Source organism: Numida meleagris, chromosome 2, assembly GCF_002078875.1.
Source record: "Numida meleagris isolate 19003 breed g44 Domestic line chromosome 2, NumMel1.0, whole genome shotgun sequence".
Taxonomy (NCBI): Eukaryota; Metazoa; Chordata; class Aves; order Galliformes; family Numididae; genus Numida; species Numida meleagris.
This window is the reverse complement of record NC_034410.1, coordinates 115367840-115372405: the sequence shown is the minus strand read 5'-3', so window position 1 is coordinate 115372405 and position 4566 is coordinate 115367840. Positions and strand designations below refer to the sequence as shown.

Sequence of the window (4566 nt, the reverse complement as noted above, 5' to 3'; positions counted from 1 at the left end):
TTAAAAAAAGTTGGGAGGTTTTCAAGGTTGTCTGATTAAAAAAAAAAAAAGACTAGAAAGAAAGTTTTTGTGTTAATAACACATCAAAATGCAATCAAATGTTTGATTCACTACTTTTTGAATTTACAATTTTATTATTTGAGGTGAAAAAAAATTTTGATGTCTTAAATTTTTCTAAGAGAACAATAAACCTTCTGTTTAGTTCTAATACATACGCGTTACATGCCTAGGATATGTTTTTCACTGCAACATCTTAATTAAGCCAATCTATCAATGCATGAAATGCAAATGAAGCCAAAGTCCCATTGGAGAAGCTGAGCTGGATCCTAGATTCTTTAAAAGAACTTAGTGTCACTTAAGTTAGTGTTACTTGGAGAGGGGAGACATTGGTGAAGGAATAATGGAAGGAGGATAATCAGAGTGTTTGGAGATGAGATATGAGTTCAAAGGGGTTCAGGAACTGTAGGAACCACAAGGTGTGCATAGCAGAACAGGGGAGTGCAGCATACTTTTGGAAGGTCGTGGTGACTGAGAGAGGCATCTGGTGACTGGAAGAAGGTAACGTTGCCTCTGTTTTCAAGGGGCTAGATTTGCAAAAGAAGGGGCCAGCCAGTCTGACCTTAGTCTGTGGGAGGATTAAGAAGAAGTCAGGGGACAGGCAGTAACGTTTTACAAAAGGCGAATTCTGCCTGGCCAACCTAACTACTTTCTGCAGTGGGAAGGGTGAAGAAGGGAGCAGTACATGTCAATTACCTTGACTTTTCCAATGCTTTCAAGACAATCACCTGTAGACCTCTTTTAAGCGCATCGGAGGGGTATGAGCTAGATAAGCAGAAGGTGAGTCAGGGGGAAAATCAGCTGGACCATTGGGCTCAAAGGTTGTGATCAGCATTAGCTGATCTAGCTGGTGGCCAGGATTCCATTGGTGGTATTGTGTAACACCTCTGTTAGTGACCTCGGTGATGAGCTGAAGGGCACCCTTAGTAAATCTGTGGATAACTTCAAAATTGGCCCTACTTGGAGCTGGGGGTTCAACCAGAAGTCTTCAACACATCTCCACACCCTAGAGAAGGTGAAGATCATATTGTAGATCTATTTGATTTAAAAATTCATTTTGTTTTCTTTGTGGATTTAAGTTAGATGTATCCTAGATCAACAAAAATTCATCCGATTTCATGAAGGCCATATTTAAATCAAATTGGGAATGTTAACAAGCAGGTGGGGACACAATTCTTCATAAAAGCGGGCAGAGTGAATCTACAGGGTAAATGCAGCTGCTCATGAAAAAGACTTTGTGCACCAACAGCTGCTTTACATATAGCCCTGGCATCAGCAGGTGCATGTAAAGTTTTTGTTACACGCTAAAGCTGCAGATGAAGCTTCATGAGACAGCAGCCATACCTAAGGGTCTTACCAAGTTCAAGAACATTAAACAAATTAGTCATTACCTTTCAATTTATGGAAGAGGAACTTTATGACTTATTTGAAAATCAGGCAAGAACACTGCTACGTATGTTAGGTCTGCTCACAGTACCCTGTGTGCCAAATTTTGTAGAAATATATCATGTAGACAAAATAAATAATTTTGAAGAACAGCAACAAAGCACATTGAAAACATATGGTTAAACTGATCAAGGAAACACTATTACATTCCATTTTTATTGTGTTGACTTGGGAAAAAAAAAAGGTTATGATGAAGAAATTTAATCAAGCTTCACTGAAAATTCTGGGGAATTAAAAGTTTCTCTGTGTTAAATTTCACACTAGGGAAAGGTGGGGAAGGAGAAGGTGGGGAAGGAGAGGGAAAGGGGAAGGTTTGCAGATCACAGTGAATAATCAAGTGAATGTATAAAGCGATGCTGTGAACAAAATAGTCAGCAAGGATAGAAGTATAAGTGCGAGAAGGATCACAGAACAGTAGAATCATAGAATGGCTTGGGTTGGGGGACGTCAAGGGTCATCTAGTTCCAAACCACTGCTGCAGGCAGAGTTGCTACTCACTAGCTCAGACACGAGATCAGACTGCCCAGGGCCCCATCCAACCTGGCCTTGAAGACGGACAAGGATGGACATTAGAGGACGGCAAAAAGTATGTACTGCTCTTGGCCAGAACTGGAGGAGCTTCTACTGAGAAGCAAAACCCATGTCTACTCAGCTTAACGCAGCACTGGTGGCAAAACGTTGGAGAAGACTCAGAGAAGAGCTGGAACTTTGAACAAAATCCAGCACTGAAGCGTGTTCAGCAGATCTGTTTTTCTCTGGAAGATGATGTTTCTGCTTTAAAGAGTAGCAATCGGGAATAACATAATTCCTGGCCTTTGCACACAACAGTACTTCCAATCAGGCTTTATTGGCCTTTGATGACAACATGCATTTGCTGATGAATTAGCAGCTTGGAACAAATTTCAGAGGACTTGAACATATGTGTGCATTTAGATCCCCTCTCTCACACACTGTGACAAGGACACTCTGCTGCATCGGGGTGGGGGTTCTGTCAGTGCCAAGCCCTGAAGTTTGTGACACATGGGCTGTTTTTCTGTTTGCACCCAGCAAGGTGAAGGGCGGTTCTGGTGGGTGCAGGTCATCATTTAATGAATACTTTTGGCTACATTAAAGGATGTGTGGGGTTGGAAAAAAATCAAGCATTCATGTGTAAGAAAGACTGGAACTAAAATTGCTTGTGCAATTCTAAATTGGTCTGCTTATGGTCATAATATCAAAGACATTAGACTTTTTTTTTTCCAGCAGACCACTGTCTCATTTAGCATGGGAAAAAGAACGGATCATGACCACAAGGTAAATAAGATTATTGCCTGTATAACTGTTAGCTTATTTGCTACAGAAATTTGCACAGATATAACAAATGCGACCAGAGGAAAAGCTCACTCCCTTTGCCCCAGGGTTTTTTCCACATACAAGCTGCTCTCCTTTGCCATGTTATTTCAAGGTAACATTAGGATTTCTCCGCACTTCTGAATGGCCCCTCTGCCTCCTGGCTGCTGTCCACACCAGGGCAGGGCTAAGGGCTTCCTGCCGACAGGGGCTTCTCTGCAGGGAGGTTCCCAAAGGCTGCAGCTGGAACCCACTTGGCTCCGGGGATGGTGCCAAAAGCACCCTCCAAAAGAGTGGCATCTGGGGGAGGTAGGACCTGTGGTGCAAAGTTCTGAGAATAGGGGACTTGGAACAGACGACCTTCAGAGGTTCCTTCCAACCCAAACGATTCTGTGATTCTATTAATTCTAATATACAGACTACCCCTGTACTTCCCGATGTAACTAAATTCATGCAGACTTCCGATCATAGAATCATGGAACCATTAAGGTTGAAAAAGACTTCTGATGGCCATCCTTACCCGAGATCTTTCTCCAGAAGAGGAAAACAGAAGTTTTCAATGATTTGGTTGCAAAGACTTTTTTTTGAATGTGGTAATGGGGAAAGAGTAGTGTAGAAGGTTTACCTTAGGTTTGTTCTAAGAAACAACTGAGCTATTATTATTCAGTGAAAGAAAAATAGTAAAATAATCTCAGGCAGACACGAGCATGGGAAACCATAGGCAAAGCAGTTAGCATGGCAAGAAGTAACCATCTGAAGAGCAACGATCATTGTTCCAGCAGTACTGGACAAGCCTGAGCCAAGCAGAGTTCGCCAGACCAGCAGTGACAATGTGTAACCCCTGGATGACCACCAGAAACTTGGAGCTGCACATCCCTCAGAAATAACAATTGTTACCACTGCAGAGTGCAGCTTGCCATCACTCCTGCTTGTGAAAACACAAAGCCCTTCTGCCACGGTGGGATTTCTGGACCATGGCACGTACACAGACCTGAAGGGCAATGGTCAGCAGTCACCCTTCAGCCCTTAATAATCTTTAACTCTCCTATTCAGCGCCTACACACGGAAAAGCCTACATCTTCATCTCCCCGTCGTGTGAGACACAGCTGATGCCGTGCATTTGTGCAGCGGTGTCACGCAGCGCTTTCCTTCTTTTCTCTCATTTTTTTTTTTTTTCCAGGGGCAAAGGGAGGCGATAAGGCTGCCCTCGCGTTTGAGTGAACGTGGGCCACTGACACCCGCCCTGGGGCAGCGAGGGGCCACGCTTAAAGTCTCTCCCGCTGAGGACGAAGGACTTTTTTTCCCCCTTTTCTCTCCCCTTCTTCCCCCGCCGGAGCGCGGACGGCTGCCATTGTCCGCGGGCTCCGAACGGGGCAGCGCCGCGGGAGCACCGGCCCGGCCCCCAGCGCGGGGCCCGGCCGCCGCCGCCGCCGCCGCCGTGCCCGGGGGCAGAGGGTGTGCCTTGTGCCTCCCCCCGCCTCCCGCCGCCCGGCCCTCCTCCGGGCAGAAGGGGAGGAGGAGGAGGGCGAGCGGTGGGAGGGTCTCCATTGAAATAAACAAGCAGGCAGTTATTAAAACGGGAACATGGCGGCCGCAGCCCCAGCTTCAGCTTCATCTTACAAAGCGAAGGTCAGCGCCGGCAGCGGCCGCGGCGGGAGGCGACATTGACCCCGGTAACGGCTCCCGCGCGCCCCCTCGGCCCCGCCGCGGCGGGGGGTGTGCCCCGGCCCGCCG

General features: G+C 46.2%; 1 protein-coding gene across 9 annotated transcripts in view; it reads left to right on the top strand.

Annotated features, from left to right (window-relative positions):
- Positions 4289 to 4566, top strand: part of NCOA2 (nuclear receptor coactivator 2) — a 191503-nt gene continuing 191225 nt past the window's right edge. For 6 of the 9 annotated variants that reach the window (XM_021385613.1, XM_021385609.1, XM_021385608.1 and 3 more), the window contains exon 1: positions 4289 to 4505. The gene's annotated coding sequence lies outside the window, so the exon portion shown is untranslated. The remainder of the gene's footprint in view (positions 4506 to 4566) is intronic. The other 3 variants (XM_021385615.1, XM_021385614.1, XM_021385611.1) reach the window with 1 other exon arrangement.